This window comes from Piliocolobus tephrosceles, chromosome 6 (assembly GCF_002776525.5).
Source record: "Piliocolobus tephrosceles isolate RC106 chromosome 6, ASM277652v3, whole genome shotgun sequence".
NCBI classification, from domain to species: Eukaryota; Metazoa; Chordata; class Mammalia; order Primates; family Cercopithecidae; genus Piliocolobus; species Piliocolobus tephrosceles.
The window spans coordinates 19936380-19950687 of NC_045439.1; the positions used below are offsets into that span (position 1 = coordinate 19936380).

General features: G+C 35.5%; 1 pseudogene across 1 annotated transcript; it reads left to right on the plus strand.

The window, feature by feature from the left end:
* Positions 1-2221: 2221 nt before the first annotated feature.
* LOC111538124 lies at positions 2222-2778 on the plus strand (annotated as a pseudogene). Its single transcript, XR_002730227.2, has one exon. The product of XR_002730227.2 is annotated as a thymosin beta-4 pseudogene (transcript).
* The last annotated feature ends 11530 nt before the right edge of the window (positions 2779-14308 follow it).

Below are 14308 nucleotides of genomic sequence, written 5' to 3' on the forward strand. Positions count from 1 at the left end.
AATTTTTGTTACTAAGACTCTTGTGTTTTCTTATGCCTTTATAATTGAAATTTTCTTTTAAATATATTGTTTAATTGTTTGCTACTTGTATATTGAAGTTTTAACTATAGGGCAGTGCAGCCAACTGTGACCTGCCTTCAGGATAAAGCTGAACAAATGAGAAACTTGTTCTTTCCAAATTGTAACAACCTTCTGAAGGTAGCCTACTACCTCTGCTTTTTATAATTAGCAAATAGAAAATATTTTTAAAGTATTTGGGAAAAAAGAATATTTAATTTAGTTACAGAAAATGAATTTCACAAATAGTACTGTTACCTATTCACTTAAAAAACAAGCCAATTTTGTCATACCTTAGTGATTAAATAAAAGACATATAAAAAAAGTAAGTATACAAATTAGTTAAAAGATTCTACTTCTGCCTAGGATGTATATGCTTGAAAGACCACTGTTTCCCCCTTAACAATGAGGAAAGACCAGATAATATAACGTTTCTTAATTGTTTCAGAGAGGTGAGCTAACGGAGCTATTGCTTATCCTGAAATGTAAAGCAAGGTAGGTGTCTCCAAGGAGAGCAAGGCCAGAAGTTCTGACTCACTGTGGCAGAGCACAGAAAGAGGACCCCCTGTATGATCTGGAAAAAGAATTTAGGTGAGATATGTAATGTGTTGCTAATGTCCAAGTGTGGGCTATCATGAAAGTATAGAACTGCCGACCTGAAAGCCACCCATAGGCTCTTTTCCATGAATCCCCTCTGAGTACCCACAAAAAAAAAAAAAGGTAGGGAATGGGGCCAGAGACTGGAGAAAGCCTCCTTCAGTGGTAAATGCTTAGAGAAGGGGAGGAGCTGCTGCTGCTTCAGCTGGCCCTCCTCCTGAAATCTAGGAAACAAAAACTTCAAAGTGCTTGGGAAAGTTTAATTGTGGCTCACAGAGGGGTAAAAGGAGAAATTCTCCATCCCCGGATGGGGTAGAGGGAGGCAGAGAATCATCCCAGATCCGGAAATTTGAGTGATCTCCTGTTCCGGGGAGAAAGGCAGAAATCAGTCTACTACACAAGTCTCATCAAAGATATGAGGCAGTTTGACAACCATAGGGAAGAAAAAAGTCTCACCCTAGAAACCCAGGAGCTCAGGGCGTGCCTAAGACAGAAGCTGTACCAGAATTCCAGACTTTCTGCTCCTAGCACCAGGCTAATGAGCTTGTCGTCACACATAACCTATTGCTACAAAGAGTCAAGAGCAAAAGGAGCAGGTATGCAGCGAAGACCTAAAGCCACAGGTGGTGGATTACTGCCTCCTCACCCCTCATCACCTCTAAGTGTAAAATTACAATGGGGAAATTGGAATGCAGGAGTGCGATGAAGACAACTGCATTAGTTACCTACTGCTGCAAAACAAATTATCCCAAAACTTAGTGGCTTTAAACAATACACATTTATTATCACACAGATTCTGTGCATCAGAAATTCAAGAGTTACTTGACTTTGAACTTTCAGCTTAGGGTCTCATAAAATTATAATCAAATGCATTTTGTGCCTGCAGTCTCCTAAACCTTTGACTGGTGCTGTAATTTACTCCTTTTGCAGGATATATCAAATATTATTAAAAATCAAATATATTTTCATATTCTGTCAACAAAAAAAATGGAAATTTAAATGAAGCGGTGCTATTTACAATGAAACCCTTAGACATGAATTGAACAATATGAGTCCGAGATCTGAATACTGAAAAGTTTAACGTTGTTAAACAAAACAAAACAAACCAAGAAAACCTAAATCCAAGGATATATCATGTGAATGATTTGAAAGACCCAGTATTGTTGAGATATCCATTTTCCACAAACTAGCCTATACATTCAACACAATCAAAAAAAAAAAAAAAAAAAAAAAAAAAACCTGAACTTTTAAAGATAGGCTGGCTGAGTCTGAGTCTTCTGTGGTAAAATAAAGGAAACAGAAGAGTCAAAACAATTTCGACAAGAAGAACAAAGTTGGAGGACTCATACTAGCTGAGTCCAAGACTTACTATAAAGGCACAGTAATCCAGAGAGTATAGTCTTGTCAAAAAGATACATACCTAGATTAATAGAGGCCCGATAAAGACTACAAACAGACACACATATATATGGCCAATTTATTCTGGACAAAGGTGCAAGGCAATTTTAAGGTGAAATCATGTTTTCTAAAACTGATTCTAGAACAATTGAATGTCCAAATAAAAATAAATGATCTGAACTCGGTGGTGGCCACTGTGCAGATCAGACTTCGCTTGTTTTCGTGCGCCTCACTCCGCTTTTCCTCCGCGACCATGTCTGACAAACCCGATATGGCTGAGATCGAGAAATTCCGTAAGTCGAAACTGAAGAAGACAGAGACGCAAGAGAAAAATCCACTGCCTTCCAAAGAAACGATTGAACAGGAGAAGCAAGCAGGCGAATCGTAATGAGGCATGCGCCGCCAATATGCACTGTACATTCCACAAGCATTGCCTTCTTATTTTACTTCTTTTAGCTGTTTAACTTTGTAAGATACAAAGAGGTTGGATCAAGTTTAAATGACTGTGCTGCCCCTTTCACATCAAAGAACTACTGACGACGAAGGCCGCGCCTGCCTCTCCCGCCTGTCTATCTGGCTGGCAGGGAAGGAAAGAACTTGCATGTTGTGAAGGAAGAAGTGGGGTGGAAGAAGTGGGGGTGGGACGACAGTGAAATCTAGAGTAAAACCAAGCTGGCCCAAGGTGCCCTACAGGCTGTAATGCAGTTTAATCAGAGTGCCATTTTTTGTTGTTGTTGTTGTTCAAATGATTTTAATTATCGAAATGCACAATTTTTTTAATGTGCAAATAAGAAGTTTAAAAATTTAAAAATAAATAAATAAATAAATAATCTTAAACCCATATTTCCTACCTCAAAGACCTAATTTTAAGCCCTAAAATATAAAATTACTGGAGTCAACCACTGAATAGAAATCTTTTTGTTCTTAGAGAAGACTTAGACACAATAGCCAAAGCATAGACTATAAATAAAAAACTTTATACATTTGATTTTATCAAAATTTAAAACCTTTATTCAATTGGCATTGCTAAGAAAATGAAAAGAAAAGCCATAAATTGGAACAAAATTTTGTAGAACAAATATTTAATAAGCCACTTGTATCTAGAATATATTAAGAAATCTCAACAAGCAATACTAAGAAACCACCCAGTAAAAGATTGGGCACATTTTTGAACAGACAGTTCACAAATGAAGATGTATAGCACAAATGAACACATGAAAAAGTGCTTCACATTATTAGTCATTAGGCAAATTCAAATTAAAACCACAATGTGATATACTACATGTCAATTGGAAGCAATTTAAAAAATCCTGATTGAATCAAGAGCTGGTGGGGATGCAAATTAAATGATACTCTCGTAGACCGTTAGTTGGAATGTCAAATGATATCGGGTCTTTGCAAAACAATTTACCAGTTTTTTATAAAGTTAAATATATGCTTATCATAAAACCCAGCAATTTTACTCTTAGGTCATCATTATTCAACATAAATAAAAATTGATGTTCATATAAACATACACACACACACACACAAATTGAATAGGAATGTTGATAGAGGCTTTATTTATAGTTATCTCAAACCAAAACCAACTCAAATGTTCTTCAGTGGATGAAGGGATAAACAGCTGAGAGGCATCCATTTAATGAAATACTCTTCAGTATTAAGAGTGAATGAACTACTGGTACACATTTTTTGTGTATTAGAATGCATCATACGTGTATTGTGAGGAAGATGAGATCTCCAAAGAAGTAGAGGAAGAATTTGGAGTGTTGATGGAATGGTTCCAAATCTCAATTGCTGCCTACACAGCTGTATGTGTTTGTCAGAATTCATAGAAAAAGTCTGAATGTTATTGTATTAAATTATACCTTAATAAACTTGACTTCCTGTGAAAAACCTGAATGGAGTGAACTAGAAAATAATACGCATTTCAATATTTCAATACTCAGCATGACACTGGGGGCTATAATTACATAGTCAGATGCTTTTGTTTATGTAGTGTGGAACAAATGCAGTGATACAGGCATGATGTATTGACAACTCAAACACTACCGTTAATGTTGCTACTAGAAATGTGAATTTCTGAAATATGAACGATTCTCGGCAAATTTTAAAACAAAAGTACAACAGTCTCACATCTAATCACATTTTATATGGTAGTAACATTTCTAGAACTCTCACTGTATATTACAGCCATATAACAATATTCAGTGTTGATATGAAAATGTAATTTGATTTTAGGCTCAGAAAAATCAAATGAGTATCCTATTGTGATTTATAGCAGGGAGTTTCAGGCCAGATTTCTTGAGAGAAAATCTTGGCTTTGCTACTTCCCCACTCTGTGATATTGGGCAAATTATTTAAATATCTGTGTGCCTCGATTTTCTCATTTGTAAAATGGAAATGGTAATATCAGCCTAGTGTACTAAATTATACCTTAAAAGCTTGACTTCCAATGAAAAACCTGAAGTGAGTGAACTAGAAAATAATACACATTTCAATATTTTAATACTCAGCGTGACACCAGGAGCTTATAGCTACATAGTCAGATGGTTAGTTTTGTGTAGTGTGGAACAATGCAGAGATACAGGTATGAGGCACTGACAACTCGAATACCACATCCGCGCAATGCACATAACATACATGCAGATATACAATCAGCATGTATCATATGTGTATTGTGTGTGTATCAGCATGTATCTTATGTGTATTTTGTACCTCCCCATGAATCTAGTTGTATTTTATGAAGATTAAATGACTTATCTTTGTAAAATACTTAGAATTCCTTGCCCATAATAGGTGCTAGAAAAGCATTCTCGGAGCAATTTGGTTCTTGGTGACAAACCTATGTGAGTTTTTTCAGGTCTGATTACAGGCAGTTAGAAAGGTTTTACCTGGAAAGTCTTACAGGGGAAAATTGCCCTCTTCACACCAGAATAGGGGCACAGCCAGTGCACTGCAGCCCCTGGAGGGAGCTAAAGCCAAGGTCTCAGGCCCGCTGGCTGGTCATGCTCTTACACATGTTGTCCTGGTGCCTTCTTTCCTAGATCTGTTCATCTGGGGCCTCTGTCCCAGTCTCCTTATAGGGGAGGAGGAAGACATCTTGGTGACACTTCTCCCCACTCTGACTTAGTCCCCATCTCAGAGTTTATGAAACCACTGGAGCGTTTTGTTCTGGCCTCCCTCGGCAGTAAGTTGGCCTCCACATCTCTGCTGGTCCACCTGACCCTTGACCTGCATGCCATTCTGTGGGTGAAAATGAAACAGAAGGTCTGTGTTTTTTCAGGTCTGAGACCCTTGCTTGTGCTCTTGCAGCAAGTAAGACTTTCCTCTTTTATTTTTGGCTTGTGGCTTTAAACCACAGCTCAACATCTGACGACTCAGCTCTCTTCCAGCTCAGGTGAGTTTCTGACATTATCGTGGTTGATAGTTATTATAATGATTGTTATTACCATGTGTAATTAAATGTGTATAATAAAACAGTTTGTTTTGTTAATGGGCATATCTGGCCAGATGTTTGAATGTCCTGCAGAATACTGAAAATATATTTACTGTACTGGACTGTCCCTTGCATTGCAGTAAAAAGTGTTTGTAGCCTATATCCATTAAATGCTAGGAACATGCTTGAATCATGGTGACTATGAAAAACACTTTGATCTTACCTGCAAAATGTCCCCAGGAGGAGCAGTGCTCACCTTTGAGAACCAGCACACTACACTGTTAACTCTACTCAAAAAACTCTCTGATTCTCTCTGGTTCCTTCCTGAGAATATGGAAAAATAACACCACGGGTGTTAGGCTATATCCCATCTTTCTACACTAGTTAGGTAAGCTGTCACAGGTATTTCCAAATTTGTACATTACCATTGTCTATTACTCTGATATATGGTGAATTTTTGAGTTGGTATTTACAAACATCTCTGTTCTTGAAAATAACATAATGCCACCGTTATCAGCACTTAACATTTAAATTTCTTATAAATATTACTAAGAATATAAATTGCACATCTACTCACATATTTACTTTCTGCAACCATGGGTAACCTGTAGCTTCTTTAGCAGCTATAATCAGCATTGATTTTTATTTTCTTCCAGATGTACTTTGGCTGGAGTTCCTCATTTAATAGTTAAAAGTGTATATTTTACACAGCAATGAAGACAAAAACAATGGCAGTGGTTGAAATGGGTCAAATAAACAAGAAGATGACTTGAACACTGAAACAGAAATGAAATTACCATGAAATTACTCATGTATTTTGGAAGAAAAACACACATTCATTTTCCTTCCCAGGAGATTTCCAATAGGCTTTAGGTGAATACTAATTTGGGAAATAAATATACTTTTGTTTTTTTGCAGAATTTGGAAAACAATTTTTCCATACACTAGAAAGTGTTAATTATGCCTGAAATAGGCCATATTAAAATTATTACCATGGTCAATTGGTCTTCAGCAAATCTCACTGAAATACTTTTTCTAAAATTGGAATGGCTTTTATTTATCCCAGGGAGCACAAGCCTGAGAATCAGAGCAGCTAAATCTCAGTCCAGCCCTTGCTCTAAATGAGCTCACTGTCCTATCTAGGGCAAGATATGAGCCATTCAGTCACCAACAAATCAGGAAGGAGTGCCTCCTAAACACAGCCTAAAGATAACAAATCAGGTCAAAGAAATTCTATTATTAAGAAATTGATAATTGCAAAGATTATGTAACTATATAATACAAGGCATATGTTACTAAATAATGGAAGCATAAATGTTCTAAGAGTAATATCAAATAAATGATATAGAAGTTGAGTAGGATAAGTAATTAATTCTTCCAAAAGCCAAAATAGAGAATGGTAGAGGTGATATATTTCCCAGAGCGGCAACTTCAGAAAAGCAAAACCACATCGAAGGCAAAACAAACAAACAAAGCAAACCAAACAAAAAACAAAACAAGCAAACAAACAAAAAGATTATAATTCATCAGTTTTATCAAGGTACAGCATTTACAAAGTGAGTTCTTTGGACCACTTTTTCAAAAGTTATTTCATGTAAACAAAAAGGGAAGATGGGACATTAAGTGTGAAATCACTAGATATATGCCCACTTTTTGGACCATTTCAACACACATTTACTCTTTATTTTATTTTTTGAGACAGGTCTCACTCTGTCACTCAGGTTGAAGTGCAGTGGCATCATCAAGCCTCACTGCAACCTCCGCCTCCTGAGCTCAAGTGATTCTCCCATCTCACCTCCTGAGTGGCTGGGACTACAGGCATGTGCCACAATACCTGGCTAATTTTTGTATTTTTTGTAGAGACAGGGTTTTACCATCTTGCCCAGGCTTGTCTTGAACTCCTGGGCTCAAGCAATCCACCTGCCTCAGTCTCCCCAAGTGCTGGGATTATAGGTGAGAGCCACCATGCCTGCCTACATTTATTTTTTGAAGGCTCTGAGACCTGGATGGAGCTAGAGGCCATTATCCTCAGCAAGGGCTGAACACAGAAACAGAAAAACAAATACTGTATGTTCTCACTTATAAATGAGAGCTGAATGATGAAACCACGTGAGCACATAGAGGGGAACAACACACACTGGGGTCTATCAGAGGGTGGAGGTTGTGAAGAGAGAAAGGATTAAGAAAACTAACTAATGGGTACTAGGCTGAGTATTTGGCAAATGAAATAATCTGTACAACAAACCCTCATGACACAGGATGACCTATGTGAGAAACCTGTACATGTTCCCCCGAACTTTAAATAAAAGTTAAAAACAGCTCTGAGAAATTAAACAGTTATAAAATTTCAGTTTATGTGAAGCATTAAAATCATACATATACATTTTCATACTCAAGGTACCTGTTTCCTTAGTGCTACAAATAATGCTCAGTGGAGTATGATAATTTTAGGGGAGTGTGAGTTAATAAAAGATCATGGAGACAGGAACTACTTTAGAAGTGAGAATAACCTGACTGGTTTACTGATTAGATGTTAGAGGGGAAAAATGAGAGAAAAATAAATCACAAATATGTGATTCCTAAAGGAAATGACTGAGTAAATCTTGCCGTTGATCAAGTAGTGAGTCTTAGAAGTAAAAGGACTCATTCAGAGAAAGATTTTTTCTGCATATTTAAAACCACATTGCAATTGTCTACATATTCTTTGGTACTCTGCCCTTCAGAAGGTAGAGCAAGTTTCTTCCCCTTGAGTGTGGAATGAACTTTCTCAATTTTAATAAATGGAGAATGGGGAATTTTTAAAAAGTAACTTGATGTAGAGAAACCTGGTAGAAACCAGCTAATCCATGTGACCAAGGCTAACATTGCTCATAAGCCATGTTGATATCATGTACCTGCTAATTTTACTCACTGAGAACATTTCTCTGCTGTGATATTCTTCAGCAAATGCCAGATTCTCAGTTAAGTCATAAGAAAACGTTAGGCAATCCAAAATTGAGGCATTTTCTACAAAATATCTGACTAGACTCTTCAGAAGTGTCACGGTCATGAAAAAAAAGGAAAGACTGAAAAATTGCCACAAATCAGAAAAGGCTAAGGAGACATGACCACTAAATTCAATAAATGCAAAAGACATTTTCTTTTTTTTTTTAAAGGACAATCACTGGTGAAATTCAAATACAGTGTTTAGTTAATAATATTTTATCAATGTTAATTTCTTAGTCTTGAAAAATGTATCATAGTAATGTAGGATATTAATACTGGGAGAGGCTTGGTGAATGGATATATGGGAACTCTATACTACATAGCACCTTTCTGTAGGTCTAAAGTTCTTTCCAAATAAAAAGTTTCAGGATGATAAATAAATACTTGTAGAAATCGGTTGTAAGTATTGAATTATACGTAACTTAATCTTTAACTCCATGCTAATATAAATAAATTAATTAAAATTTTTTGTGTCAAAGGATATTTGCACATCCTAAAATTCCTCTCCAAAGAATATACTTATTAATTGCAAAAGGTAAAATAGTAATTTTATATTAGAGAAGCCTGGAAGATACCTTCTTAATTAGGTGATCAAAGTTAACATCCTTCGAAATGGGGCAAATCAATATCGTCTTCCAGGTGATAGGATGCAATGAAAATACCGGATCACTTTCTTCCTTCTGTGGTATTCTATCCAAACGTGCATAATCTAAACCTAATTGGAAAACAACACTAACAAAAACAAATGGAGGGATGTTTTCAGGGCCCAGGAAGTCAGGTAAATAAGTGTAAGGCAATTGAGAGCAGGAGGGATGCAGCACACTGGACAGTGAGTAACTTGCCTAAAGGAATTCAAATTCAATTAAAGAAATTTGGAGAGTGAAATTAATCCTCTGATGGAATAAAGACTAGCAGTAGCCAGTGTGTATCGTGAACTTACTCTGTGTCAGGCAACACAGTGGAGAGGTTCTAGTGTGGATTAGGAAATAGATTTCTGGGCCTGAGTCCTGGCTTTACTCCCTGTTATGGGTGAGACTGATCACAACATTACACCTCTCTGAGCCTCAGTTGCCTCACTTGAAAAATGGAAATAATAATAACATCTGCCTTATAGGATTTTTCTGCGAATTCAAAGGATGAGTACATGGAAAATACATAAAATAGTGCCTGGCATGTGGAATATAAACCCTCCTCCCGAAAAAACAATGACAAAACAAAATAACAGAAAAAAAAAAAAAAAAAACTTGCTAATTCATTTACAAATGAAGAAACTGATGTACAGAAAGTTTCAGGAAATAGTTCAAGGTTACTCTGCTAATTAGTATCGGGCTATTAATTGTACCAAAACAAGTTAAGACCATATCTTGATTTCTACTGTCTTTTAAATGCTGCTGTCTTCCATAGATATCAAAACTTATTATATGAAAAACACTACATTATAACACAAAAATTATTCAAAAATAGGCTCTGTTCTCTGAGTCTGTAGTCCCCTGGAAGGGATAAGATACGCCTGTGAACAAGGACACTGACAGTCACATAATACAGGAAGAGATGCTTCATGTATAGAAATGATAGGAGGTCAATTTGAGTTGAAGGTAAAGAATTTATTCATGAAGAAGTGGGATTGGAACTGGCCCTTGACATGTTTGTGTGTGTGTGTAACCTACTCATATATATATAACATTGTGAACTCTTATGTGTACCCTACTCATATATATATATGCTCATATATATATACTCATATATATATACACATACATATATAAGTAGGTTATGTATTTGTAATTCACTGGTTATTAACAAGAGCTGCTTCTGGTATGGAAAGGATAGGAGGCCAATTTGAGTTGAAGATAAATGATCTATTCATGAAGGAATGGCATTGGATATGGCCCTTGACATATGTATGTGTGTGTGTATGTGTGTGTGTGCATATATATGTACGTTGTAATGAATGAGTGTTGTAGAATTCATCTGTTCCAATTCTCATGTTTCTCAGGGCAAAATTGGTTAATAATTAAAGAATCTATTATTTATCAATTTATCCTGAATGCCAAATTCAAGATCTACATTGGTGCTTTGACTTCAAAACTTCACCTCATTGTCTAAATTCTGGGAGTTCGGCTAGTGTAGTATATAGTCACAAGTTGATACTCCTGGGAAGGAATTCAATTTGTTTTTAATTATGAAACTGAAATATGTTTATTGTATAAAAATGAACTGCAGTTAATTGCACTGACTACAATTAAAAATGAAATCACCCATAATGTCATTGTCCCAGAGATGATAGCTCCTTATTCCTCAAGATACTTTTCTAGATTTTTCTCTCTCAACGTTGCTGTTATCTGTCTAAAAATGTCTATTTAGAAAAAAGATATATATAATAAAGATATATGTATATTCACATATAAATATATATTTAGACTATATATATTACAAAAGATAACACCTCTTTCATAAAATTGGTTTCATATTCTACATAATACTTTCCAAAGTATTTTTAACTTAATATGTACTTCATCTGATTGACTATTCATACAGTATGCCTTTCAAAGGCTGATAGGATAGGAAGAAAATTATATTCCAGGGATATCTACTTCCTAAAAACACTTTAAGGATGCCAGACTCTTTGGAGCTGTTTGTTTCTTAGTCTTACTGACTTGGAAAGAGCAGATGACACGACTCCAGAGCTCATTGAATAGCACACATTGAATGAATTATATTCCGTTTAGTCTTCTCCAAAGCTGCTCTTCTTTTAGGAAAAAAAAAAAAGCTGACATTAAATTTTGTAAAAACTTGTAACTATATATCCTTGTTTGTCCTTATTCTTTCACCCATGTCAGATGTGTGACTGAAATCTGCTTAATTTATCTTTATTCACCTCAGATAAACCCATTAGCTGCCATCACTCACCAGTGGGATTAGGTCACTGCTGAGTTCAAACTAGTAAAGAAATATTTAGCAAAGTGAGAGGACTTGTGTGTAATCCTAGAAGGCATGTAAACCAGAGTCATTAAAGTAACAAGAGGAACATTGTGAAAAATATTCTTTCTTTTAGCAGGACTGAAGTCAATGTATTTGATATTTAGTTCTTTCTAAATTTAATGATTTATGCGTCATCACCTCACATTGCTGGAGTTTCCAGGTGGTTCCATTGTTGTCTGTCTTATTCAAAAGGGACACCATACTTGTTGCACTTGTTCAACATATTTATTAAAATTGTAGTCATGTAGGTTAATATTTGCTGAAGACCTAGAATGTAACAATGATCCTGTATAATTTAATTAAAATAAACAAATTAATTTATTTGTTTATTGAAATAGAGTCTCGCTCTGTCACCCACGCTAGAGTGCAGTGGCATGATCTCAGCTCACTGCAATCTGTGCCTCCTAGGTTCAAGCGATTCTCTTGCCTCAGCCTCCCGAGTAGCTGAGATGATAGGCGTGTGCCACCATACCTGATTAACTTTTGTATTTTTAGTAGAGACGGGGTTTTACCATGTTGGCCTGTCTAGTCTCGATCTCCTGACCTCAAGTGTCTGTCCACTTCTGACTCCCAGATTCTAAAAGATTAGATTAAAAGGTCAACGGAAGAAGTGTGTGTACGTGTGCATGCACACATGTGAATGTATATAATTACATATACAATTGTATAGATTTTGACTTAGAATTTATATAACAATCAAAGTAGCTGGTTACACACTTTTTATTTTCCACTTGTAATAATGACTTGAAAAGATATTTTACTTCTCAGAAAATACTCGAGTTCTGTTAGAGCCAGGTCAACATGAAATAAATCTCCTTTTATTTCGTTTTGTAAAGGGAAATATTGCACTTTAATGATGTATGAGTCTTATACATAATGTAATATTGAAATAGATGTAGTTTTAACAAACATTGGAATAATGTTAAAAGCCAGTGAATCTGAATTTTAGCTTGGTCCCTCCAAACAAGCATTTTATCACTGAAGTGCCTAGAAACACACAATGTCTCAGATTTTTAATAGTGACTCACTTCCTCTTTTAAATGTCCCAATTTGATTTTAAAAAAAGAAACCTCAGTGCTTGCTCAATAAATAGGTGTTAAATGGATGAAAGAATAAATGAATTGCTAGAGTCTAAGAAGATCTTTCCTTTAAACTCCTTCCTGGAATATGTAATCCTTCTTCTACTTATTTAACAAGTACAGTTTTTTATTTTATAAAGAGAGAATCCTGGATTCACAAGTTTTTCAACTTGAAGAAATATGGGTGTGATCTTACACTTGTAGCTACACAAAAGGTATCTGCAAAGTAAGTGAGCAAGCCTAAATATTCACGCCCTAAAATGTAAGGGGAAAAACAGTAATGGTACTTTCATTTTACAAAACAGGATATAATGCCAAGCAAATGTCAACTATGTATAATATGGTATTGTTTGTTTAATTAATGTTCCTGAGAAGTGCCCCCACCTTACTATTTCAGTTTCATGTGTTACTTTGAGACAAGGAAGTAATTGACATGTTATGTTTTGTAAGTATATAAACAAATAGCAAAACTGCCAAACTATGGTTAGTCTATTGAAAACTGTAAGTAGTGATTTTCTTTTCATTCTTAAAACTATTTCTGAAAAACCAAGAGGTCATACTCTTTCAGTAAATTTCATATTATTTATGTTATTATATATGCATTACATTCATAAGTCTGCAAAATGATAATATATTAGTTTTATTTAATTTAGTTCTCCCCTCCCCAGTATATTCTTGTGGCATATTGTAATGGACTTATTATTACAATAAGAAAGCTGATTATAATAGAAAATTGTATTACAGAAAAAATAACTTTGATAATGTGTTTAGGAATTAACACATAATTCCTAAAATAATTTATCTAAGCCTTCCTACTTTTCAAATGAAATATTGCGGACTTAATATACAATTACATTTCCATAATATAATACTAAAAATGTGAATTTTTATATATCTGGCAAGATATCAAAAAATAAACTAGAGAAACACTGAGATATTAAAGAACAGATGGTATACTGATACATATAATATTTTCTGATATAAACATACATGTACATATTTAAGACTATGCAGCAGTTGGAGAGATAGCTAGGAGTAGAATAAATGTTCTAGAGCAAGGGTCAGCATGGCACCTACTACGTAAAACATTTTTTGGAACACAACCATGCTCATCTATTTACATTTTGTCTATGGCTGATCTCAAGTAACAACAGTAGAGTTGAATAGCTGCAACAGAAAGTCTATGATCCACAAAGCTAAAATTGTTTGCTATATGGCTCTTTATAGAATAAGTTTGCTAATCCAATGTCCAGATGAGTGATTCTCAAAGCCTAGTCTGCAGACCAGTAGCATCATCATAAGCTGGAAATTTCTTAATGCAAATTATTGGGCTGTGCCTAAAACCTGCTGAATCAGTATCTCTGAGGGAGGGACCCAACAGCTTGTATTTTACTAAGTGCCCCATTGGATTCTGATGCATGATAATGATTGAAAATTATGGTTCCATAGTAAACAACATGTGTAAGAAATGGGCAAGACAGACAAGTCAGGGAGATATCTGTGACTCAGAGTCCATGGCTCTGACCAACCCCACAGGGCTGATATAAATTACATGTGCCAGGTCAGAAATTATTAATGGATGCAAAATTAAGATGCAACTGAGGACTAATACATGGCACAAATCTGGCCTTCCTTCACACTTCCAGTGTTCCTAAACCTTCTACAAGCCACCACTATGTCTGGCCTTGGCCGCTGCAAAAACTATCCAATTGGTCTTTTCTCTTTATTCTATCCTCTACCTAACAATCCAGTTACTGTTTTTAAATATAAG